General features: G+C 46.1%; 1 long non-coding RNA gene across 1 annotated transcript; it reads right to left on the reverse strand.

Moving 5' to 3' along the window:
• Positions 1-1,867: 1,867 nt before the first annotated feature.
• Positions 1,868-18,353, reverse strand: LOC119087153. Its single transcript, XR_005090590.1, has 3 exons — positions 18,170-18,353; positions 10,703-10,807; positions 1,868-1,882 (listed from the first exon to the last, which is right to left on the reverse strand). It is a non-coding gene; the product is annotated as an uncharacterized LOC119087153 (long non-coding RNA).
• Positions 18,354-27,360: the final 9,007 nt, after the last annotated feature.

Raw genomic sequence — 27,360 nt, forward strand, 5'->3', positions numbered from 1 at the left:
GGAACTCCCCTTGGCTGTGCTTAAAAGGAACCCATGAACTTCTCAGGGTCACGGCCATTTTGCCTTTGTGTAGGATGGTCGGCCCAGCATGCTGGAATAATAAACATTCTTGCCGATTGCATACGTGGATGATGGTCTTTTGTGGGATTTCTCCAGGACCCTAACACAGTCAGTGGCTTTTCACCACTGTACTTTTCTGCCACGATGTTCTGCCTCATCAAAGCTTCAAAACAAGGGGGTCAGTGGACCAGGGACCAGCACCTCCAAAGTCCAGAGCTGAAATAAACCCTTTCTCCTTAAATTTGTTCCTCTCAGGCTTCACCACAGTGATGAAAAACTGACCAAGATTGTATTTGAGAGATTCGTGACTGTCATCCCTGCAGGAGATGATGCTGCCAGAGATGACCCTGGCTTCTGACAGCCCTCGGGGGACTTTGAGAACTCATGAGGGTGGCTTTGGAATGCCACTGAGCATGGGTTTGAAGTGCAAAAACTCATGGTTCGATCTCAAAGGAAGGAGCTCCCAGCTGACATTTGGGGACTCGGAGCATCTGTGATTTCATCTGTAATCTAGCCAAAGAAAGAGGAGGAACTGGGGTGTGGGGGAAAGAACATGGTAACAGGAATAAGCCAGTTTGGGGGGGGGGGCAGTTGGAGCCAACCCTTCATCCAGCTATATCAAGAGCATCAGGTAACTCTCTCCGAGCCGGGCGGTGGCGGCGCACGCCTTTAATCCAGCACTTGGGAGGCAGAGCCAGGCAGATCTCTGTGAGTTCGAGACCAGCCGGGCTACAGAGTGAGTTCCAGGACAGGCACCAAAACTACAGAGAAACCTGTCTTGAAAAACAAAACAAACAAAAAATAAATAATAAAAGTAACTCTCACCAAGGGCTCTGCTAAAATAATTCATCACTAGACAGTTTAATATTAACATTTATGTTGTGTGTGCATGTGTATGTGCGTGTGTGTAAGTATGTATATGTGCACACACATGCCAATGCATACGTGTGGCAATTTATGGGAGTCAGTTCTCTCTTTCTGCCAGGTGGGTGTAGAGGGCTGGACTCCAGCTGTCAGGCCTGGTGTTTGACTTCTGAAAGTGAGGACACAAAGGGTGTCGTTTAGATAGATTGGCCATGGAGGGGGTGTCCTGGGCTTGGTGCCAGCGTGCAGGGTGTCGTTTAGATAGATTGGCCATGGAGGGGTGTCCTGGGCTTGGTGAGTGTGGGTCAGTCTCTACCCACTCTCAACAAGCCTGAGCTCGGTTAAGCCAGCAAGAAGGAAGAAGCCAGAAGCATAGGAGACTAGGCTAACCTTTGACATTGACTCTCTTGTTAAATAGCCTCAGTGCCCATTGGCGGCAGGGGCTCAGAAGAGGACACCATGTTCTAACGAACCCTAACGATTCAGAAAAAAAACATGAAATCCTCTTGAAAATGTGGTCCAATTTTTAAAATTCATTTAATTCATAAAGTGTTAGACCCATCTGCACTGCCTGTTTTTTGTGTTTTGTTTTGTTTTTTAAACTGTCTCACCACGTAGCCCAGGCTGGCCTCAAACTCACGATCCTCCTGCCTCAGTCTGCTGAGTGTTGGGATTACAGGTATGTGACGCTGCACCGCTTACCACAAACTTCTGCAGGTGAACTAAAGTTACATTGACTCTATTCAGCTAAAATACCATGAAATCAAAAGACATGTTCGAAATCAAAAGACATGTTCTAGAACCTTCCATATTCGACGCTCTTACTTAGGCCATGCTTCAAGAAGGATTTACCTCGAATAACTAATCTTTGGAGTGTTTCTTTGGCGGCAGTAGTTAATTGATAGTTTACATCCCTGTTGAATAGAGACGATTCCTTATTCTCTCTCAGCAACATGAGCTACAAAAGACAAAAAGAGAAGTCTAGATCCTGAATGCCCCCCCAAAGTCTATGTACTGAAGGCTCGGCTGCAGGTGGTGCTCTTAGAAAGCACTGGAGCCTTTAGGGGGTGTGGCCTATGGGAGGCTTTTAGCTCACTGGGGCAGTGCCTCAGAGATGATTCTAGGATCATAACTACCCTCTTCTCCTCTCTCCCTCTCCCCTCTCTCTCTCTGTCTGTCTTTCTCACTTCTTGGACATGGAATGAACAGATTTGTTCTCACACACTCCTAGCATGTTGCTCTACCTCTGCACAAGCCCCAAATGGCATGGGCAGCCATGGAGTAGAATTTCTAAAGGTGTGAGCCAACATCTTGTTAAGTTGATCATCTCAGGTATTTCGTTATAGAGATAGGAAGCTCACATTAACAGTTTTTGCCTACAGTTATTGGCCTGGGCTTAATTCTGTTTCTATGATAAAGAAGCGTGTGTGTGTGGTGTGTGTGTGTGTGTGTGTGTGTGTGTGTGTGCATGTGCACACTTGGGTGTGTGCATGTCATAGCACATGTGTGGAAGTCAGAGGACAAGTCTTCACCTTTCACATTGTTTGAGAGGTGAGTCTCTTTGTTGTCAGTCATGGTATATACCAGGCTAGCTGGCCCTGAAACTTCCAGATTTTCCTGACCTCACTGTTGGGGAATATTATTTTACAGTGTGTTGCATTAAATAAAACTAACCTATGAGCAGGTGGCTAAGTCAGCAAGTAGCTGACAGGAAGTGGTAAGGAGGAAACCATGTGTAGCAAGGGTTTTTAAGTGGGGGCTGAGAGGAGGACCCGGGTTTTTTTTGGAAGATGCCAGCAAGGGGAGAAGGTAAGCTACTTGCTATTCAGCCTCTCTGAGCGAGCAGGATTCCACCTAAACTGTTGAATCATAAGTTCCCTTAGTAGCTTTGAAGAGTCGGTGCCTGAGGGAACAAAATCCCCTCAGGCTGTGGTCCTTGGTGCCGAAACTGTTGCTTAAGGGGCAGCCACTGAAGATAATAAAAACAAAAAACAAAAACAAAACAGAGAACACTCACCGGAGCCCTGGGACTACACATGCATGCTACCACATACAGCTTTACGTGAGTTCCGGGGATTCTAACCCGGTCCTTACATTGTGTGGCAAGTGCTTTATCCACTAAAGCATCACCCCAAACCTTTGGTAGCTTCTTCCAGAACCAAAGTAAGGGGGTGTGGGGGTGGGGGGAGAGCCTAAAGCTTCTAAAGTTCATCAGTGTTTTGGTTTTATTTGTAACCTAACAAATTCACTCACTCACTGCTAAGGCAATGGTTCTCACGGGGAAGGCTTATTAAACACCACACACTGGTGGGCCCACTTTTGAGTTTCTGACTCTATAGGTCTAAGTAGAACTGAGAGTGTGATGTCTAGCAGATAGGGCTCCTGCCTGGGGGAACCATGCTTCGGGTGTCGAGCCTGGACTTGAGCCTCTGTCTCCATTTGTATGAAATACAGATGCTATGCCTTGCCCGATAGATGGCAGGACATGTGTGAAAGTCATGTGTAAACCACAAACAGTTACGCACAACAGGAAAATGAACCCCACTGAGATATGTACTGGTGCCGCCAAACTGCATCATCACGGTTTTAGAAGAAAGAAGACAGGCTTGGGAATGAGAAACTCTCCCACTCTAGCTCGGCCATTGGCAGTCTGTGACTCATTTGAATAAGAGGGCCAGCAAAAATGCCTGGGAGCGTTTGGTCCAGAGAAATGGGAGGCCACGAGAGTGGTCTTTGGCAGGCATGGAAAGGTCCTGGAGACCGTGTAAGAGATGATCTGAGCTGCTCCGTGGAAGAAGTTGGAGCCCATGGGTAGGAGCCCTGAGGAGACCTGCATGGTCTGCATGAGTTGGAAAGAAAAGCTACACCAAGGCAAATGGGCAGGGAGAAAAACAGTGACTCCCACACCCCAGACAACCTCAAGCCGAGCCGGGCCCCAGCCCTGGCAGAGGGAACCCTGAGACCTGGAGAGGAGGTGCCTGGTGCCTGCAGAGACCCGAAGAGAGCGTTAGATCCCCTGGAACTGGAGTTAGTTTTAGATGGTTGTGAGCCACCATGTGGGTGCTGGGAACCATCTCTCTAACTCCCACCACCAGAGCCATGCTCTTTTGGACTGTTTGAGCATCCTTACAATATGGCAGCCACCTTTGAGCAGAGTGAGTGATCCATTGACTATCTTATTAGTTGTGAGCAAGATCTTGGAGAACAAGAATATCTCGCTTAGCTCTTTAGCCTCTAGCACAGAGCCCATGACCAGTCAGGAAAAAAAAAAAAAAACCATCAGTTGTTAGGTTTTAAATAAAAGGATGAATCTTGAAGGATTTTGACAACAACTTATGAGGAACTCTGATCCAAAACTACCCAAGGAAAGCATCTTGAACATCCTTATTGGCTATCGACAAGAGAGTTCTGTTCCCATCAGAGCTACTCCCTTGGGACCATTTGAGCATCCTCACAGCATGACAGGCAACTCCAGCAGAGTGGAGGAACCAAGAGATGGCCAATTAGAAACATGACACCTTTGGTGACCTGTTTTAGAGAGTAGCTAGCCATCGCTGCCGCCACTCATTAGAAGCGAGTCACGAAATCCAGCCCACACTCACAGAGCTCCATCTTTTGGAGGGAGAGGTAGCAAAGCATTTGTGGACATATTTTTAAACCATGCAGGAATAGAATTCCAAGGAAACACAGCTGAGTGAAGGAAACACTTGCATCTGCTCATATGAACCAAGTATTTTTAACCCGGTACTTCAGGCTCTCTGCCGGAATTATGAGGGGAAGTGGCGTTCTTTCTAGGGATTCCACTCTGAAAGAAGCTTGAACACAGATATGTGGCCTGTAAATCAGAGATCTCAGAGGGTTTTCCATGGTACTGAATTAACCCATATGAAATTACTGGTATTTCTGACCTACAAAAGCCATTAAGTTCAAATGATTTAACTTTACGATACAGTCCCAAGGGAGGTTTTCTGGTTGAAATATTTCTAACGTGGGGGTTCCTAGAAATCCAACATTGCCAATTAAAAAAAATCAATTTGTGTGTTCTTATTCATGTATGTGCATGGTTGTATGTACAGACATGTAAGCAGGTGCACTGACGTGTGTGGTGTGTGTGTGTGTGTGTGTGTGTGTGTGTGCGCGCGCACATCTGTATAGAGGTCAGGGACCAATAGCATATGCCTTTCTTAATCTCTCCCTACCTTATTTTTTAAGATTTATTTTTAAGCCAGGCAGTGGTGGCATATGACTTTAATCCCAAGCACTCAGGAGACAGAGACAGGTGGATCTCTGAGTTCAAGGCGTGCACGCGCGCACGCAAGTGTGTGCACACACACACACACACACACACACACACACACACACACTAGTTGTGCATATCTGTATGTGGGTACACACATGTGAGTGCAGGTGCCATGGAGTCTCGAGGCCCTTGGAGCTGGAATTACTGACACTTATGAGCTGCCCAGTGTGTGTGCAGGGAATCGAACTCAGCATCTCTGCAAGAGCAGTATGCACTCTCAATTGCTCAGCCATCTTTCTGGGTCTCCACATTGTTTTTTGAGACAGGATCTCTCACTGGAGTTCACCCATTGGCTAGACCGACTAGCCAGTAGACCTCAAGGATCCTCAGCTTGGCCTGCCTAGCACTGGACTGCAGATGTGCATCACAGTACCCAGGTTCTTCCTCAGCTACTGGGGATCCAAACTCAGACCCTTCTCTTGTGGAGCAAGCACATGACCAAATCAGCCATCTCACCAGCCCCACAAATAATCAGTTATAATGTGATAACCAGTTGGGTGACAATCCATTTATAGTGGGATTCCTTCCTTACAAGGACAAATAACACGGAATTGACTTCAAACCTAGTGGGGGTAGCCCGCTGCATACCTTGAGTTTGGGCAAAATGGGGGTGGGAGCTCATTCGTACTTAGAACATTGTCACGTACTGAGTTAAGAGTCTATAAGGGAGAAAAACATCAATAAAGCTTCCTACAGCTTTTAAAGAGGTGATGTCTTCTTTGCTACTATGCAAAGATTCTAGGAGGAAAAAAAAAAATCTACCAAGATGGCAGGTTAGGGCCTACCTTAAGGTTTGAGATGTGATATGAAGTTTGTTCCAGGGGAGCTGACCCAACAGGCACCTAGTCCCCTCTAGTGTAACAAGAAGGGGCAAAAAGCAAACTCCAGTATTTAAAAATTATCTCATGCCATGAATGCTTTAGAGGGGGAAATACTGTCTTTGTTGCTGTTCAGTGACAATTATTTTGAGTACATTGTTCACCCATTCAGCCAAAGGCAGGATACTGGAGACAGAGCTTCCCACCCGGGGACAGTAGGGTGCCTGTCTAAAGATAGGGGGGAATTGTTGCTCTGGATGATGTCTGCAAAATAAAGCACAAACTGTAAACTGTAACCAGAAGCGCCGCTGACTTCTGTTTGTGAACCCACACTGCCCCCTGCTGGATGCTGGACCTGCAGCAGGTTACTTAACCTTTGCATCCCCCAAATGGAAAACCCATGCACAGTTAACACCAGACTGCTGCGGAGATGAAATGGGTAAATGCAGAAGAAAGCTCCAGCAGCTGACAGACAGTGCTCACTGTGTTGACTCTGTTGTCACAGTAGTGATTATTATTGTACCAGTCATCCCCACATCCATTTATAAGATCGTATTACAATCCAGCACCCTTCTATGCCTCTAATGCCTCCGTGGGACGAAGAGGCTAGTCTGCACTGAAGAGTGTGATCTGTCTTACCGTCATTTCAAAGTGTGGACTACAAGAATAACGACCAATAGGACTGGAGAGATGGTACATAGCAGGTACTTAATATACACATAAAATAAATAAATCCAAAAACAAACCTACCACAGCAAATAGAAATTAAGGAATTCTTTCTCAGTATGTAAATATATGTGTATGTGTGTGTGTGTTTGGATAGAGAGGGAGATAGGTAGATTGATGATAGGTAGTAGTAGATAGGTAGATAGATAGATAGATAGATAGATAGATAGACAGATACTCTCTTTCTTAGTCCCATAACCACTATCTTCATAGAGAAACATTAGCAGCATCTCCCCTAAGAGGGCACAAGACCGAGTATAACTATATTTCCACTACGCATGAAGACTGTCTTGGAGATAGTAGCAATGTAGTTAGATAGGACCCATATGTGGATGAGAGACTCAGCAGTGTGTAAAGAAGTAGAACTCTCTCTCTCTCTCCTCTGCAGATGCTGTGGTACATATACACACATATTTATATTAGGTGTTACTGGAATCGAGGAAGGTCCTCTCTTAGTCCGCTTCTCTGTTGCTGTGATAAACCTCGTGATCAAGAACAGCTTGGAGAACAAAAGAGCTTACGTGGCTCACAGGTCCCAGTTCATCAAGGGAAGCCAAGCAGGAACCTGGAGGCAAGAACCAAAGCAGAGACCCCAGAGGCTTACTCGCTTGCCTTTTTATACAGCCCAGAACCAGCTGCCCAGGGCTGACTACGTCCATCGGTTATAATCAAGACGACGCCCCTCCACCGGACATGCCCATGAGCAGTCTGGTGGAGGCAGTTCCTCCGTTGAAGTTCCCTCTTCCCAGGGGACTCAAGTCTGTGTCAAGTTGACGAACCCAGCCAGCACAGGTACTAAGGCCATGAAATGATCGTGCACAGATCAGTTTTACTTTCCTATCAAAACCTTAACTCAGGAGTGTGTAGAATAATAGAGAAATCTCCACTTACAGCAACACAGAAAAGTAATAATTTAGCAAGTTATGCATTCACACACACACACATGTGTAGATAGAGATATGTAACACACTGAAAAAGCCAAAGACAAGCTTAAAATTTTGTCAAGATATCCCCCTTTCTAGCTTAGGGTGGCTCATCGGTTTTTCCAAAATGGCTGAGAAAAGTACAAACGGGTTTTTAATAAAGTTAGACAGGCTGACAGTTAAAACTCAAATGGAAAAACTATCGTTTAAAATAGCCAGAAAATCATTGGGCGGGGGTGGACAGAAATTGCGAAGGGGCTGGTCCTGCAGGACATCCAAACACAAACTGTTTCAGCCTCTCATTAAAACAGCGTGCTGATGTTGTACAAGGAGATGAGCAGGAAGCTCAGGTGGAGCCCCTAAATGTGGGGGAGGGGGAGTTACTCCATGACAAAGGAGACATCTCCGACCACCACGGCCAAGATGGACTTCCTAATAAATGGTGCGGAGACAATCGGTAGCCACATCGTGGAAAAAATGGACTGTTACATCTAAAAAATTTTAATGAAGAACTTTATGTGCCAGATTTGATCATCTTTTCTTGGATGTGGCATCGAAGACACAGAGTTGACATTCTAGCCCAGTCCTTAGCAGGCCATCGTCTCCTTGCCTTTCTCAAGGGATGTCCAGTTATCAAAAAGGTAGCCAATTATGTTTATCGTATCCCTAACACGATACTTACAGGAAACAAAATCAAGGGTATTAGAAAGCCTCATTTTAAAGGGTGTTCGTTCGTGAATGAATTACCCCAAAGATCTAACTCAGTGGTTCCACTTGGCAGGAAGTGGTCCCTGGGTGCTGCACTCTGAAAAATGCACAGAAACATGTAGAAACCTGGGCTCCACTTTTAGAGGTTCCTGGTCTTGAGGACTTTTAGTAAGTGTCTCCCATCCTCCCACCCGTTCCCCAGGGCTGACACACTGTTGGGTGTGGGAACCACTGGGCTCATCCCTACACTCTGACCTAGGGGGAAAAAACACGTATTAATCAGCCCAGATCAGGGAGATTCTCTCAGATTTTCAGGAAAGAAGGCTCCCTGGGCTTCCTGCCAGGGTTGTTCAACCTGTCTTCAAGGCAGAGCTCCCCTGCCCTAATCACAGAGGTAGGATGAGCCTTGCCCGCTGGCTGGCGGGAACACTTTCCCACAGCCCTCAGGAGGACGGAGGGTCTTCTTGAGTGGCACCCCGGGAATGTGTGCAGCTCCTCAAAAGCCCACTACCCTGTGGGGAGGGAGGGCCCTCGCTGGTTTATGGCTGAGGAAGAAGAGTCAGCTGCCAACGGCAGCTCTTTCCTTCACCATCCCGGCGGCATCCTGGTATCTTCAGTCTAGCCAGGGATGGAACACTTGACCTAATCCAGCCTGCAGCCACGCATTCTCTGCAGGAGAGTGACCTGCAAAGCCCTGTTCACCTTCACTAAGTTCTAAACATGAGCAGGAGCAAAACAAATCATTATATACTTATCTCAACTCAGACCATCGCCATTTCCATTTACGGCTGTCGGGAATTACCATAGTGCCAATAAAATATTCTGATTCGAGAGAATCCCAGGAAACATGGCTTCTTTTAATGAAGCACATGGAAAAAGAGAGGGAAAATTTTTTTCAGTGCTCCTCTGATCATCTGGGTCCATGTTTTTATTTCTTTTACTATTTTTATTGCATTTTTAATTTTGTGGGTGGGTGGCCAAAGTGGGGTGTGCACAGGCCACAACATGCACGTGGGGGTCAGAGGGCAACCAGTAGATGCCAGATCTCTCCTAGCACCATAAGGGTCCTGGACCTCAAACTCAAAGTTTCAGGCTTGGCAAAAAACACCTTTGTCCACTGAGATACCTTGTTTCACATTTTCAAAAGTCCAGACACTAACATAGAATTTAATGTGTATGGTGTATGAAGACGTACAGCTGAAAGGTCCTATGTGGACATGGGGCCATCACCTGACCACTGACAACAGAGGAGCCCAGGCAGACACAGGAAATGACCCTCATGACCTGGAATATACAACTATATACAACACATCAACACGCTCATTCCCCTGCCACCAAGGTCATAAGGTCACTGCTGGCAGATTTCTCACTCATGATTCTCTCCTTATAAATTGGGTTGATTCCCAGTTCGTTACTGTTTTCCAGCAACATGAAGCTGCTTTGGGGAAAGGGCATGTTCCTTTTATCATTTTTTGAAGGTGTGCCTTGAGCAAGATCTTTTTCCCCACTGGAGGAGGGGCTTGTTGGTTGGTTGGTTGGTTGGTTGTTGGTTGGTTGGGGTTTTGGTGGTTTGAATAAGATTGGCGCCCATAGGCTTGAATATTTGAATCCTTGGTCATCAGCTACTTCTTAAGCACCATATCTGCCTGCATGCTGCCGTCCTTCCCACCATGATAATGATGGCCTAAGACTCTGAAACTATAAGCCAGCCTCAATTAAATGCTCTCTCTATAAGAGTTGCTATGGTCATGGTGTCTCTTCACAGCAATAATACTAATTAAGACAGGTGGGTGTTTTTTTTGTTTGTTATTATTGTTGGTTGGTTTGAGCTTTTTAATAGATTATTTGTGTGTGTGTGTGTGTGTGTGTGTGTGTGTGTGCGCGTGCGTGCGTGCGTGCGTGCGTGCGTGCGCACGCATATGTGTAAATGTATGCTGTGTGTGCAGTACCCATGGAGGCCAGAAGAGGGTGTCAGATCTCCAGGAGCCAGAGCTGGGAACTGAACTCAGGTCTTCTGGAAGAGAAGCAAGTGCTCTTACCCACAAACCATCTCTCCAGCCCTTTCTCTTCTTTTTTTGAGACAAGAGCTCACGCAGCCTAGGCTGGCCTCAAACTCACTATGTAGTCAAGGATGGAGGAGATACCTTATTTTCTCTCTCAAATGCAATTCATGCTACTCAACGGAACAGAGCAAATTACTCTGAAATCCAGACGTGAGACTGTTTTCAGCAGGAGACACTGTTCTCAGATCACAGCACAGAGCAGCCAACACATGAATTTCTAATCCATGGGCATGTGCTTACCTTCCTTCACCAAGTCTCTCCACTTAACCAGCTCATCAGCTGCTCTGGCGTCTTCTTTTGATAAATATTTTGGGTCGTTGGAAAAGACCTGCAGCAGGATCTCATCTGAAGAGAAGCAAGCGCGAGCACGTTAACACTAGCGACATGCGCGGGTAAATCTTGTTCTGTACGTCGCAGCGTGTCCACGGATGAGTGAGTGAATGACTCAGACTCGGCGGAGGCAGAATGCTCAGCTCTAAGACGATCGCACCAGATATCCCGGGCAGAGATGTCTAGCGACTCTGTCCCAGGCCTCATATGTGGAGGTACAGCCTCCCTTCTCGTTCCTGGTATCATTTGTACCCTCCCATAAGACTTCCCCCGCAGGATGACACATAAAAACAGAGTGAAGGCTACAAGTCAGAAATGAGGCAAAACACGTTAAAAGGTCACGAAGAGCTTATTTACAAAACTCTTACTAATAGGGATGGCGAGATGCCTCAGTGGTTGAGTTCACTGGCCGCTCTCCTGGAGGAGCTCGGTTAGATTCCCAGCATTCCCGTATTGGCTCACAACTTGTAACACCATTTCCAGAGGACCTAGTGCCCTCTTCTGACCACCTTGGGTACTGCATGCATATGGTCTGCAGACAAACATGCAAGCAAACACATAACATGAAATAAAAATATATCTTTTTAAAAAACTGGTATTAATGTTTTGGGGTTAGTGAGATTTCTTTAATGTTTAGTGTCTCCTTTTAACACTTGGAGGTGTCTTTCCCTGGAATGTGGCCATCTTACCCCTTTCCTAGGCTTTAGCTTTATTCACTAAATCACAGAAAACCATCAAAAATTCCATTCACTCCCCACATGCTCTGAGACCATTCTCAAGGATATCGTGCACGTGTGTGTATGTGTGTGTGTGTGGTGTGTGGTGTGTGTGTGTGTGTGTGTGTGTGTGTGTTTACTTTCTTCCTTTTTTTATTAATCCTTAAAGATTTTCAAAGTTTGGATTTTTTAAATTTTTATTTAAATTTTTTTCATATATTTTGAGCATACTCGTTCCTCTCTCCAGCCCCTCCCAGATTCCCCCTACCTCCCTACCCACTCAACTTCATGTTCCCTCTCTTTCAAAAAAGAAAAAAAAATGAAAACAACCCCAAAAAGTGAAAGTCAAAACAAACTTTAAAAAAGAAATCACGGGGCTGGAGAGATAGCTCAATGGTTAAGAACACTGGCTGTTCTTCCAGAGGATCTGGGTTCAATTCCCAGCACCCACATGGCAGCTCACAACTGTCTGTTACTCCAGTTCCAGGGGATCTGACACCTTCACACCAATGCACATGAAATAAAGTTATATAAATTACAAAAAAAAATCATTTAAAAAAATCAATAAGAAAAAATACCAAAACAAAATAAAAAGGGTAACAAAAAAATGAGGTCCATTTTGTGTTGGTCGATTGCTCCTGGGCATGGGACCTGCCCTGAAACATGGCTGATACACTCAGTGACACTCTACTGGAGAAAATTGATTTTCCCTTTCCGAGCAGGTATCAATTGTGAATAGCTTCTTGGTTAGGGATAGGATGTCTACACCCCTTTCTATGCTGGAGTTTCATCTGGTTTGAACTTGTGCAGGTCTCGTGTGCTGTCACGGTCTCTGTGAGTTCACACATGCATCAGGCCTGCTGTGTCTGGAGAACACTATTTCCTCAGGGTCCTCCACCAGCTCTGACTCTTACAGTCTGCCTCCTTTCTGCATAGATCCTGAACCTTGAGGGGAAGGGTTTGATAAAGACACCCCATTTAGGGCTGAGTGCTCCAAAGTCTCTGCACGTTGTCTAGTTGTGAGTCTCCGTCAATTACCATCTATTGCAAGAAGAAGCTTCTCCGATGAGGTTTAAGTGATGCTCATGGGTACAGCAATGTCATTAGGAATCATTTTATGGCAATGTCCCTTTAGTGGCAGAATAGTAGGAAGTTTTTTCCTAGGCCCATGACCTACCTAGTCTCGGGTTCTTGGCCACTTTAGCAGTGTCAAGCATGGGTTCCATCTCATGAAGTGGGCCTTAAATCCAATCAAAGAGTGGATGAATACCCCATAACATCTGTGCCACTGTTGCACACTATATCTTGCAGGCAAGTCCTCGGTTGTAGGTCACAGAGCTTGTACCTGAGTGAAACTGATGATTTATTTTCTCCTCCAGTAGCATGAAAAGCACCATGAACACTAATCTGTGGAGTAAAACTTCTAGTTGGGCAGTTTCTCCATGCTTGATGACATCAGTAAGCTGTATCTTCAGCAAAGGGCCTTACCAACACATTATGGAGAGTAACCAACAGCCTTGGAAATGGTCTGCAATGTTTGAGGGGTTATCTACGGGACCTCTTTAGCCAACAACTCAAAACTATGTAACCCATTCCTGACACTGGAGGTTTTACTTGAGGACATGTCTAGTTGAGGCACTGTCTCCCCCTTTGTATAGTAATTCCATTTAAATCCCTTTTATATATATGTATAAAGTGTGATCCTAATTAGTCTTAACAATAAAAACCCGGAGTCAGATATTGAAGGTGAAAGCTGAAAGATCCGAGCAGAAGAGCAGCCACCAGAGAGTTCTTACCTCTACAAATCCTTAGACCGAATGGGGGAGCCTGTCTCTGTGATCCTCAGACTGAATAGGGCCGAGATCCTATCTCCATCTGCCTTATATTCTTGTCTCCACCTCCCAATGCTGGGATTAAAAGCATGAGCCTCCCATGTGCTGGGATCAAAGGCATGCACCACCACTGCCCAGCTCTGTTTCTCTTTAGACTGGTTCAGTCTTGTGTAGCCTAGGGTGGCCTTGAACTCCTGATCTTCCTGCTTCCTCCCCCAAAGTGCTGGGATTAAAGGCATGCACCACCACTGCCTGGCCTCTGTGGTTAACTAGTGACTAGCTCTGCCCTCTGATCTCCAGGCAAGCTTTATTTGTCAGAACACAAAATATCAAACATCATATGTATATATTTTTAAAAGCTTCTACAGTAGAGGGTTTCCACATGGCTTTTAAAAAGGCTTTAGCATTAATTCTCCTCCTCCTTTTCCCCCCTTTACCCTGTCCTCCCCTCCCCTTCCCCATTTAATCCTCCTCCTCTAGCTTTTCCTTTCTCTCTCCATAATACTACACTTTCCCTTCCTTGGAAGATCTCCTCCTCCCCCTGACCCCTTACTAGGTCCATAACCTCTGTGGTTATTTGAACTGAAACACACATTTCTAAAGCTTAAAAGCTAACATTCATATACGAGAGAAAAACGTGTAGTATTTGTCCTGGTGTCATCTCTTGATGGCACAGGATGAACACCAGGGATGAGCCATCAGGTTCACCATGACACCAGCAAGTCCTCACCATATCCTTCCAGAAGCATCCAGTGTCCCATGAGCCCCCTAAATATATTCAGAATGCTGGGTGTAGCCGTGTCTTTAATCCCAGTACTTGGAAATCAGACATAGGCGCATGTCCGTAAATCTGAGGTCATCCTGGTCTACATAGTGAGCTCCAGGCCAGCTAGGGCTCCATAGTGAGACCCCGTCTCAAAACAAAAACAACAGCAACAAATACATGTTGCTCATAGAGAAACCTACAAGCCTACAAGTCGAGGGTTGCCCACCACTGTCAGGCCAGTGTGGCACAATGCTTGATCAGTCAGCAGATGTCTGGGGGGATGGCCTCTTCCCTGCCTGGAGACATGTCCGCACTAGGCTCTTACACACAGGGGTGGCTTACTGCAGGGACACTGGTATTTATCCTGCTCAGCTGCTTATATGTGCCATTCTTCAGGTCTTTCATGAGAATTGGGCAGTTCAGCAAGATGCACTGCCCCTGCCTCCTGAGCGCTAGGACTAAAGGCACCCGCCACCATACCCAGCTGGCCCAGCTATACCCTCTATCTCTTTCGGAGATCTGCTTTGTAACTCGACATGCTTGATGTATCCTGTCATGTCCTTATGTTGCATTTTCTTATCACTGTTTGTCTTTCTACTCTCCAGACTGGATCTTATCTCAGCATCTTATCTTCAAGTTCATCGACCCAATTTCTGTCTATTCAGAGCTGCTGGTGAACCCTTCTAAAGAGTTTTCTCTTCTGATAATTTATTTTTTAACTTCACAACTTCCCTTGGGCTCCTTTCTCTTTCTCTCTCCTCCCCACCCTGCCCCCACCTCTGGTTTTTTGAAACAGGGCCTTATTTTACAGCCTCGTGCTGGAACTTTAACACACACACACACACATACACACACACACACCCCTGTGCCCCCCTCCATCCACCAACCCTTTCTCAGCCCCCAAGATGGGGTTACAGACATGAAGCAGCGGTTTCCATTTCCTCTTTATGGATATTCTCATTCCGTTCATACACCGCTTTTCTAGTTTTCTCCTTTCTGGGTGGTTTCCCTCCTCATTCATTCAGCCTATCGCAGCCAGCTCCAGGCTAACAACTCTTTCAGTATGCAGGCCTCCTCGGGGAGTGGTTGCGTCCAATTCCCTTTTCCTATGAATGGACCACGCCTGCCTGTTTCTTCGTGTGCTTTGTAATTTGATGTTGAAGGTGAACATTTGAGGAACTGTAACACTCTTGAAATACAATTCCCCCCACTTCCCGGGGACTGCTGGTCCCTGCCTGCTTAAGGGCTAGGACCGCCCATTTGCAAACTATTGTAACGTGTGTTCCTGAATAAATGTGGGTAATGGGTCCTGTCCCTGTTTTACAATCTCTGAGGTCAGCCAGTGCCCGAGCAAGACGTCCTTAAGTTCCTATCTCCCCAGAGAAGAAAAGGTCTTATTTATTATTTATGTGTGTGATGGGTGTGTGAGTGCAGGCACACCTGTAGACAGCGCAAGTGTGGAGGTCAGAGGATAGCTCTGTGGAGTCAGATCTCCTACTTTTACACGGGTTCTAGGACTGAAAACAGATCACACACCATGCTGCATGCACTTTGAACTCCTGAGCCATTTTACACACCCTATACAGCTATACAGTCTTTCTTTCTCTCCCTCCTCCCTCCCTCCCTCCTCTCTCCTCCCTCTCCCTCAGTCTCTCTCTCTCTCTCTCTCTCTCTCTCTCTCTCTCTCTCCTCTCTTCTGAGACAGGGTTTCTCTGTGTAGCTTTGGTGCCTGTCCTGGATCTCACTCTGTAGCCTAGGCTGGCCTCAAACTCAGAGAGTACTGGGATTAAAGATTTGGGGTGTGTGTGTGTGTGTGTGTGTGTGTGTGTGTGTGTATACAAGTGTGTGTACAAGTGTGTGCACACACGCATATGCATGCATGAGTGCAGGTGCCCACAGAGGCCAGAAGATGTAGATCTTCATGGAGCTGGAGTTACAGATGGTCCTGAGCTTCCTGATATGGATGCCGGGAATCAAGCTCAGGTCCTCTGAAAGAACAGTACCTACTTCTCATGCTAAGCCAGCCATCTCTCCAACCCCACCTCTTTAATCCCTCAGCAGAGTTAGTCAGGAAGCCTCTACAGCCTGAAGAGCATTACAGTACAGTACACTCAGGTTGTCCCAGCCCTTCAGTAATCTAAAGCAACAATCAGATTAAAACATAACCCCAAAGCCTACCTGCTTCTTCTTCAAGCACTATAGGAATTTGACAAGTCCCTTCCCAAACAACTGCTTAAGACATTTCTCTCCATTATATGCTAAGTTCATACCGTATAGTGAGGTAACAATACTCCAACTACACATGATATGCTACCAGGTAAACCCCCCAGGATGGGAATAGGTTACATCTTTTGACTAGCTGGCCCATATACTCCCCCCCAAACATTACAGGCTATTGGCGATGCTGTTGGTTACCCTTCTCAACCTGGTGGTAAGACCCTATTGATTTAGACACCACACACTTATGTCATTGGACACAGAGAAATCCAGCTATTGGTCAACTAGAAGCTTCACCCCTACTGGCTAATGTTCACCATGTTGGAAGGTACTATAGACCCTGCCAGAGAAGAAAAGTTATCATCAATCTCACCTGTCTATGAAGCCTGCAAGCTACAACAATGACCTGCCTGCAATATAGACCTCTGTGGTATTGTATTCCCCAAATATTGTGCATGCTAATAAACTTATCTGGGGTCAGAGAGAGAGCAGCCACAATATTAAACATAAAGGATAGGCAGTGTCGCACACGCCTTTAATCCTAGCATTCCAGAGGCAGAAATCCATGTGTTCAAGGATACAGACAGGCATGGTGACTCATCACACCTTTAATCCAGAAAGCAAGCCTTTAATCCCAGGGAGTGGTGGTAGAAAGCAGAAAGGTATATAAGGCATGAGGACCAGAAACTAGAAGCATTTGGCTGGTTAAGCATTTGGCTGGTTAAGCATTTGGCTGGTTAAGCATTTGGCTGGTTAAGCATTTGTTTAAGCATTCAGGCTTTCTAGCAGCAGTTCAGCTGAGACCCATTCTGGATGAGGACTCAGGGGCCTCCAGTCTGAGGAGACAAGACCAGCCGAGGATCCGGCAAGTGAGGTAGCTGTGGCTTGTTCTGGCTCTCTGATCTTCCAGTGTTCACCCCAATAACTGGCCTCAGGTTTGATTTTATTAATAAGACTCTTTAAGATTTATGCTGCAGACCTCTGATGTAATATTGGCACAAATGTTATGAGAGTAACTAACCACTTTTTAAAAATGGGGTTTAAGACCCACTCCATAAGATAGAACTCGCATTTGACACTGCTAATGAGGCCAAAAACCTGAGATTAATTAGGTCATGCCCTAGAGCGGTGGTTCTCAACCTGTGGGTCACGACTCCTGGGGTTTAAACCACTCTTTCACATGGGTCACCTAAGACCATCAGAAAACACAGATCTGTACATTACGATTCATAGCAGTAGCAAAATTATAATTACGAAGTAACAATGAAAATAATTTTATTTGGGGTCACTACAACATGAGGAACTCTATTAAAGGGTTAGGAAGGTCAAACATTAAGGAGGTTGAGAAACACAACCCTAGAGGAAAACTTACTACTATTATTCTGCTCAATGCACACAGCAATAAAGCGGCCCCTAGTGATACATTGCTATACACCTAGACCAACGAATCACTCAACCTTCACCAGAGACGCTGCTTCTATTTATGTATTTATTTATTTATTTATTTATTTTATTATGTATGTATTTATTATTTATTTATTTATTTATTTATTGGGTTTTTTTGAGACAGGGTTTCTCTGTGTAGCTTTGGAGCCTTTCCTGGATCTCGCTCTGTAGCCCAGGCTGACACCCTCTCTGAGAAGCAGGGTCCTTTCCCAATGTTTGCATCCCACTTTCTATTGGTTTTCCTGAGACTCTGACAGAGGAACCGATTCCACCACAAGGCAACCAACATGCTTCCCTTCCCTTTGAAACAGCCGGAACGAGTTACCTAAGAGACAGCCAAGGGCAAGCAGGAGACCTCTTCAAACACAACCTAAAGTTTTCACAGGAGCAGGTGACTTACCAAATATCTTAGCCAAATGGTCCTCTTGAGTATGTGAACTTGACGCAAACTCAGAATTGTTGAAGCTGTTCAGGTGGAGGTGAGCTGCAGGAAAACAAACGTTAGCTGCGCTTACGTCTTCCCTCAGATCTACACCTAGTCTCTCTAAAGTCCCTCTCCTCTGCAAGGCGCTTCGAGAGGGACAGTTGTGTGTGCCTGGTGTCTTAGCCACTTTCTTGTTGCTGTGGAAAAATGACATCGGCCAAAGCAACTTAAGGAGAAGTGATATTTTAGGCTGGCCTGTGCCTCCCAAAGGATGCAGTCTATTATGATGCAGAAGACACAGAGGCAGGAGCAGAATGCTGGCTGGTGACATCACATTCACACTTAGCAAGCAAGCAGAGATGAATGCATGCTTGGTGTTGCTCCCTCTCTCCACCTGCTACAGTCCGGCATCCTCAGCCTAGGATAGGTCCCACCCACATCAATGAATACATTCAAGATAATCCCTCCCAGGTATGCCCAGAGGCCCATCTCTTAGCTGATTCTAGATTCTGCAAAGTTGAGACGTAACCATCACAGTCAACCTGTGCTCTCTTTGTCTGAGTGGCACGGGGCATCTATGAAGCATCTGCGAGTATCTAAAGTTTGAGCCTACAAGACAGCTCAGCAGCTCAAGGCCCCTTTGGGCAAGCCGGATGAGTTCGATCTCTGGGACCTACACGGTGGGAGGAGAACTCCAGCTCCTGAAAGTTGTCCTCTGAATTCCACAGGCATGCCATAGCCAATTCATGCACACACACAGAAACAAACAAACAAATGTGTGTCAGAAACATTTTCAACAGAGGAGTCTGGAGCTCCACCCTAGGACCCAGCAGAGGTCATTCCCCACAGTTTCCTGACAGACCATATGCACAGCCACTGATATTTGTGCGCACACGCCGGCTCTAAGTGTAGAAAAAATTGGTAGAAGGGCCTGGCTGGTGGGTGCCAAATGACATCAAGTGGGGCCGCTTTGAGCCAATGAATGAAAACGGCACCGTTCTCTATTAATGAGACCGGGAGAATCATTAGGACCAAACACATCTAATCCTTAAGCACTTTGCTGAAAACATGTCACATTGTATCAACTAAGGGAACATAATAAAACCTGCTGCAGAGCAAGCTAGCAGGATTATGCAGCCGAAGAATTCACATTGGTGCTTTTATTGAGTAGAAACGCATTGGCAGGATCGTTAGTTACAAAACTGCTTTACTTATAGTGCGATTTCAACACAGCACATGTTTCTAGCTTTATTTTGATAAGTAAACCCATTTCCAGTCTCCCTCTTAATGGAGAGGGCCTTCTCTGTGAGCCCCGTGATTTAGGGCCAATGAGCATGGAGTTTTTATGGCTTTCTTTTGTGTGTATGTGGCCAGCTGTTTTCGCTTAGCTTTAGCATTTGAGGGCTTCTGGCAAATGGTTTGCAAAGGCTGAGGCAGGAATGCGGTGATGAGGGAGTATGTGAGACTTTGCACTCCAGACCAGTAACTCGGGACTCCTGGGCAGTAAGCTATAAAGTGTGCATGAAAAAAATTATAACATTATGCCTAGTTTGTGTTACCAGGAACAGTGAATCCCACTGAAAATTAGATTCCCATCCTTTGCACAAAGATATTGATCTATAGTGATAGGACTGCCTGACCCTACACAATAGGTATCACAATAACAATGTTAATGATAATAATAATAATAATAACAACAATAATAAGCAAACACAGTCACACTTTAAAGCACAGACCCCCATAGATAATGAAAACCACACTAAGGGCTTCTGATTTTTCTTTCTTCACATCTCAGCTTGGTAGTGCCCTACCAACAGCTGGTTCTAGGATGCTCAAGTCACAGCACACCCAACACAACACAGCCTATGAAAACACAGACAGTTTGAATCCATTGAGAGATACTTGCCACGTCTCTCCAGGTGATCAGTCTCCCAGCTGTTCTCGCCTCTTTTGATACGTCATCTAGATTGCTGGTGAACACCTGCAGCATGATGTCATCTGAGGGGAAGCAAGGCATGGATGTGTGAGCAAATGACTCAAACTCAGTGGACCCAGGATGCTCAACTCTAAGATGCCATCACAACTGCAAAATCATGATCGCACCAGATATCCCGGGCAGAGAGGGCCACCCACCGCTCTGCCCCACATCTGTTTTCCTTCTAGTTCCTGGTCATTCTGACCCTACCTCTGAGACTGTTCCCAAGCAGACCCATGTTGTTGTTGTTGTTGGTTTTTGCTCTTTTGCTCTTTGGTCTTTTGGGGGGTCCACCACCAGTACATTCCCAAATAAATGTACACAGACGCTTATTCTTACTTATAAATGCCCGGCCTTAGCTTGGCTTTTTCTTGCCAGCTTTCTTAACTTAAATTACCCCACTACCTTTTGCCTCTGGGTTTTTTTCTTTTCTTACTTCTGTATATCTTACTTTCACTCTAATTCCATGGCTGACTGTGTGCCTGGGTGGCTGGTCCCTAGCATCCTCTTCTCCTTGTTCTCTTGCTTTTCTTCTTTCTTCCTCCTCCATTTATTCTCTCTGCTGCAGCCCACCTACCCTTTTCTCCTGCCTCACTATTGGCTGGTCAGGTCTTTATTAGGTCATCAGGTGTTTTGGACAGCACAGTAACACAGCTTCACAGAGTTAAACAAATGCAACATCAAAGAATGCAACACAAGCCGGGCGGTGGTGGCGCACGCCTTTAATCCCAGCACTTCGGGAGGCAGAGGCAGGCGGATCTCTGTGAGTTCGAGGCCAGCCTGGACTACAAGTGAGTTCCAGGAAAGGCGCAAAGCTACACAGAGAAACCCTGTTCGAAAAACCAAAAAAAAAAAAAAAAAAGAATGCAACACATCTTTGCATCATGAAATAGTTGTTCACAGCATAAACAAATGTAACACATCTTAAAATAATATTCTACACCATGTACAAGCAAAAAAAAAAAAAACGTTTCTTATCTCTACAAGACACACATCATTTCTCATTTGAGACCTTATTGCTTTCCTGGTATTAGGTCAAGCTCACTTGAGATGCTAGTGACTCTAAGAGGCCAGATCCCACAACCTGAAGAAAGAGGCCACCCCTGCTAACCCCCTCAAGCCCACCTTCCCAGATCTACCCTCGGATGAAAAGTTAATGAGCTATCTGTCTCATGATGTGCTATAGTTTCTACAGCTCCTAATGAATGCTTCAACTCAGTACCTGGCTCCTCTGTATTTCCTGTTACGTAGGCTCTACCAAGACTATATCACATGGCTAGAACTTCCTACCACACATGCACACACACTGAAATGATATAAAAACAAGATTTCTTGATCGAAGGCATTTCTCTAAAGACTCTCTTCTCTGGGCCTCCCCATCATCCTGTCATGGTGAATTTTTTTCTCTTAAGCTATCCTCTGCTGTGGTTTAAGTGAGGCGTCATCCCCTATAGCTTTGTGTGTCTGAACATTTGGTGCTTTTTGGGAAGATTGCAGAAACAGTGGTTCTCAGCCTCCCTAATGCTGTGACCCTTTAACACAGTTCCTCATGTTCTGGTGACCCCCGACTATAAAATTATTTTCATTGCTATTTCATAACCGTACTTTTGCTACATCATGAATCATAATGTAAATATCTTGGGAGATAGAGTTACCAAAGGGGTGGCAGGTTGAGAACCACTGCTTTAGGAGTAGAGCCTTGTTAAAGGAAGTGCATGACTAGGGACAGGTTTTGAGGGTTTATAGCCTCACCCCACTTTTGGGTGAATCATGTGTGTGTGTGTGTTGTGTGTGTGTGTTCGCGCGCAAGCGCGCGCCAGCCTGTGCATGCCCTCCTTCCCATTTGTGGACGCAAGTGTGGTCAGCCAGCTTCCTGCTCCTATGCCCTCTCTGCCTATATTAACTCTGTTCCCTCAGAAGCCAAAAGCCGAAAGAAACCCTTTCTTCCCTAAGTAAGTGTTTGGTCACCGTTTTTTTTTATCACAGCAACTACAAAATAACTAATGAACTCTCTTCCTAAAGCCCTGGAGGCTGTAGAGGGCGGAGTCTCTCCTCAAGCCCACTGTGCTTGGTTTTTAACCTGCGTACGGCTCCTTCCTGGCGCTCTACTTGTGGCGAAGCTCTCTTCATGTTGGAGCCCCTTTCTCCTAATGAGCCTCATTCCTGAGGGCAAACACATGCCAGCTCTTTCCATGAACAACAACTATACCGTTCTCCCTGTTCCTTTATTTAACGCTAGGACGCCGGCTGTAATGTGGGGGCCAACAGGCACAGACCCAATTCTCCCAGTTTGATGCCTGCCAGAACATGATCTTGGCAAACAACTCTAGCTCTTAGATCTTTGGTGCCCTCGGCAGTAGGGTGGGAGGATCTAACTCAGAGAGCTTTTATGGAAATGGGTATCTGCAGGGCACTGAACACAGGGCCAGTGTGAAGCTTGTGCCCAGGGCCAAATAACCTCACCACCCAGCTCATTTAGCATCAACCTCAGAGCAGCTGGAGACATGGTCGGTTGCTCTGCTCTGTGGAATATGTGAGTCAGAATGGAAAAGAGGTAGACACGCAGCAAACAAAGGTGTCATTCACACAGGATGGAAGGCCGGGTTCTCTGTCACAGCCTCGACGCTTTTCCATCTCAAAATGCCCTCACCTCCTCCTGCATCTAGTCTGTGTTGAAGCCTCAAAAGTAACACCCCAAAGAAACTTCCCTTCCCACCCTCCTGGCAGATAGGTCAAGGCCGCACAACACACAGAGGTCCCCAAAAGACAACTGAGACCCAGGAAGAGTATTGCTTCTCTAGATAGAAAAATTTGTTTGTTTGTTTATTATTTATTTATTTATTTTGGAGGGTGGTTGAGACAGGGTCTCACGATATACCCTTGGTTGTCCTAGAACTCACTTATGGAGACCAGGCTGGCTCAGACTCACAGAGATCAGCCTGCCTCTGCTTCCCGGGTACTGAGTTTAAAGGGGTGTGCCTCCATTGCCAGCTTGGACAGGAAATTTAAAAAACTCTAAGCTTGCACTTCCTATCTCTTCTTCCCCCTGCCTGGAAAGGAGGATGTCTGGAATTGCAGAAGTCATCCTGTGGCCAAGAGACACAATCACCAGGGAAGGTCCCGATGATCTCAACGCAACCGGCTCTAATCTGAGCTACTTTGACAGAGGAGAAAAAAAAAAAAAGCACTCTTGGATTGTACCACCGGGCCATCTAGACATGTTTGAGGGCATTACAGACATGACCAGACATACTGATATGTCCACAAAGAGCAGCAAAACCAGAATTGAGCTGAGGAGAGAAATAAAAAAAAATAAAACAAAAACCTGGGGCCGAAGCAGGCAGAACACCAGACCAAGGCTGAGCATTCCTAGGAGGAAGAAGTGAGCCCTGCCAGGAAGGGCTAGCACAGATCCATACCAAGACTCTCCGCTCTGCAGAAGGTGGCTGTCTCTGTCACCCTCTGCTCCCTCAGCCGACCACGGTGGTTCAGAACTGTCCCTCAGTCTCCGCTCCCTGGGCTGGTAGTCCATCAGCAATTCTCAGCCTGGAGTCTCCAGAAGGTTTTAAAACTCGACTGGCTGGGTCTGGTGGTCCATACCTTTAGTCCCAGCAACTGGGGTCAGGGACAGATGGAGCTCTGAGAGGCAGGTCAGGGCTAAACAGTGAGACCTGTCTCCAAACAAAAACAACAGATACCTACACTGTATAGGACTGGGGTTCGGCTGGTAAGGCACCTGCCTAGCAAGCATGAGGCTCTGGATTTTCGGCTCCCAGCACTGTGAAAAACACCCTCCACTGAATCTAATTCCGAGGGCATGGAGAAGTGCCCTTTAACGTCCCTCTGGTGGTTCCCAGCTCAGCCTGGGGTCTCATACTCTCCGCTAAGCAGAAATCTCCAGACAGGCGCGATGCGGAAGGTTGAGGTGGGTCACCACCCCAGTGAATGAACTTCCAGATGGCGGGGCTGACTCCACCCCCCTGCCCCCATCCAAAAAGCAGAGATGTTCCAAGGTTTGGTTGATCACCCCATTTGCTTACGTTTTTGGCACTTAGAGGAACCAATTCTTAGCCACAAGGAAGAATGCCCGCCTCCCTCCTGCCCAAACCACCAGGAACACGTAACCGGGGACAAGCACGTGACTTCTTCAAATCCAGGCCCCGGAGCCACAGGAACGACTTACCAAATAGTTTCGCCAAATCTTCATCAAGATGCTTTGAACTTGAGGAAAAGTTGTTCTTCATACCTGCGGGAGAAAAAAAAAAAAAATTAGCTGTGATTAAATCTTTCCCGGTCAGGCAGGCATGAAGGCGCACACCTGTGATCCTAGTACTTAGGAGTGAATCGGGGGAGACCAGGAGGAGTTCTTGGCCAACCTTGCCTACAGAGAAGCTCAAGGCCAGCTTGAATGATCCGACACTTGTCTCAAAAATAAATAAGCCGGGCGGTGGTGGCACAGGTCTTTAATCCCAGCACTTGGGAGGCAGAGGCAGTTGGATCTTTGTGAGTTCCAGGCCAGCCTGGTCTACAGAGCGAGATCCAGGAAAGGCGCAAAGCTACACAGAGAAACCCTGTCTCCAAAAAAATAAAAACAAGATAGATAAATAAATAAATAAATAAATAAATAAATAAATAAATAATAAATAGATTCCATCTATATATATCACACCACCACCACCACACCATGCAGGATACATTCCAAGGCTCCAGTGGCTACCTGAAGCTGTGGACAGTACCTAAGCCCATGTATGTTTTCTTTTATATGTACTTACACTGTCTTTTCCATTTTGACTGTTACTTATCATGGATGGTGGCGATAGCTCTTGCTGTCTGTCGTGTGATACCAAACAGGCACTGATTTTGTTTGCCTCCTTCACGACTGCATGGATAGAAGAGTCACTCGGGGCTGAGACTAAAGTCCAGTGGTAGAGCATGTGGCCCGAGTTTGGTTCATCCAATTGTACTCTTATCAAGGGCAACATTCAATTCCTTTCTTCCTATACTCAAAAATACTTGTCTTATCACTTAAAAGAAGTGCTTCATTTCTTTTCTTTGGCGAATTTGATTCGACTGCAACACTCCTTGGGCTTTGGGCACTATTAAGAGAACAAGCAGCTCCCCCACCACCCCAAGATGGCCCAAGTGGGCCAATTATGAACTGTTTCCGGAATTTTCCATTTTGCATTTCAGACATGTAACAGAAATCATGAAAAAGCAAAACCACAAGTCCGTAGGGACCACTACACTGTCTTTAAATCAATCTCCTTTGCATGGTTTGTTTTGGGGATGCTGAGGATTAGACCTGGAGCCCTGTGCATGCCACGCTGCAGCCCTTACACATATCCTGAGAGAAGTATTTTGCAGGAAAGTGCGTGGACTAAGCTCTATTGACTAGGCAGTAGGCTCTAAAGCAGCCATTCTCAACCTGAGTCGAGACCTCTTTGGGGGTGTCAAATACCCTTTCACAGGGGTCACCTAAGACCATGAGAAAACACAGATATTTACATTATGATTCATAGCAGCAGCAAAGTTACAGTTACAAAATAGCAATGAAAATAAGTTTAAGGTTGGGGGTCACCACAACCTACGGAGCTGTATTAAAGGGTCACAGCATTAGGAAGGTTGAGAACCACTGCTCTAAAGGTTGATGTTCTCACCTGAGGCTGCTGGACAGGTGTCACCCACAGGAGGCCGAGAAGAGGGTGATGGGTAAAGTTTGTCAATGTTTCCTACCTCTGCACCACTCACCATTAGCTTTTTATTTTGGTTTTGCTTTTTCAGCAGGCTCTGGTCAATTTATTAAAGCAAACTGTCGCACGGTTTCCTCTTCTGGGTCTTGTGTCTATTCCGGCACGCCACGATTATAATAATACCAGAATCACTGGGATCAGCGACAGCCAGTGTGCACACTAAAGGATTTTTCAATTCAGCATTTTCCTTCACCTGCCGAGCATCTTCAGAGCCTGCATGGACCCTATCCTTGGACCCTATCCAGAGACTTCATCTTCTTTGTGGCCTCCATCCTCCTACCTAGGAACCCCAACCAAGAGCAGCTACCAAGATGGTTGGGGAGTGGGTAGAAAGGAAGAAGTTCCCACAATGCACCACTCTCCACTGCAGAAAGGGTCAGTGTTATCTTGGATCAATCACCATCGGCATCCAGCTCACTCAGTGTTCATTGTTCCTCTCTTCTGTGAAGCTATCATCATGGCTCTTAGTGGTGCTTATGCCTAGGGCTCAGCTCCAAGGAAAGCTGAAGCAGGAGAGCACATTTCAGAGATTTTGTTATTTTGGTTTTTCTGTTTGTTGGGTTGTTTTAACTGGAAGGGTTTTCAAATAAAAGTTTCTCAGCTAAAATGATGTGGATAAGGAATCGAATCGCTTTGGTCAGTTTGGGAGAAGTAGGCAAAAAACGCTGTTTCACTGTGCACTCAACTTCATGGGGAGGATGCTCAGAGTGCCAAGGCTAACCCTTCGAAGCCCTTTATTAAGCACAAGTTGGTGTGTGTGTGTGTGTGTTTACTGCGATACAGGAGTGGAGGATGTAGGGGTGGGCTGTTTTGGTTTTAAGTCAGGGTCTCTCTATGTAGTCTTGGCTGATGAAATTTCCTAGTCTCTTCCTTTATTAATCTTTTTTTTTTTTTTAAGACAGAGTTTGCCCAGCAGATTGCCTCGATTGCCCAGGTTGGCTTGAAGTTCAGATCCTCCTGTCTGTCTCTCTCAAGTGCTTAGATTACAGTCGTGCACTGTTTCTAATGTGGTCCTGAACAACTGAGAAAGTTAAAGGCGCAAATGTAGAGCTCGGGTCAACCATCTCCTGCAAACCTCCGTGGGCTGAGATTTAGACTCCCCCTGGCACTTGGGGCTGCCTCGGGAGGAGAAATGAACTGCCAGAGGAGCTCAGCAGCCTGTGGAGATCTGAGCCACCGCAGGGCTGGTTGTTTGGGTTTTGGGTTTTTGAGGTGGGGTTGCTGTCATGTATCCCAGCCTGGCCTTAAACGTACAACATCTGATCTTCCCATCTCCACCTCTCAAATGTTGGGACCTCATGTGTGAGCCACCATGCCTGGCTTGCACAGTGCTGAGGGTTAAACCCAGAGCTACGGCTTTGCCCATGCTAGGCAAACAGCTGAGCGACTTCCCAAGCCCAACAGGCTCCTTTTTTGGGTGGGGGGACAGGGTTTCTCTGTGT

Source organism: Peromyscus leucopus, unplaced genomic scaffold (genome assembly GCF_004664715.2).
Source record: "Peromyscus leucopus breed LL Stock unplaced genomic scaffold, UCI_PerLeu_2.1 scaffold_149, whole genome shotgun sequence".
In the NCBI taxonomy this organism is placed as follows: domain Eukaryota; kingdom Metazoa; phylum Chordata; class Mammalia; order Rodentia; family Cricetidae; genus Peromyscus; species Peromyscus leucopus.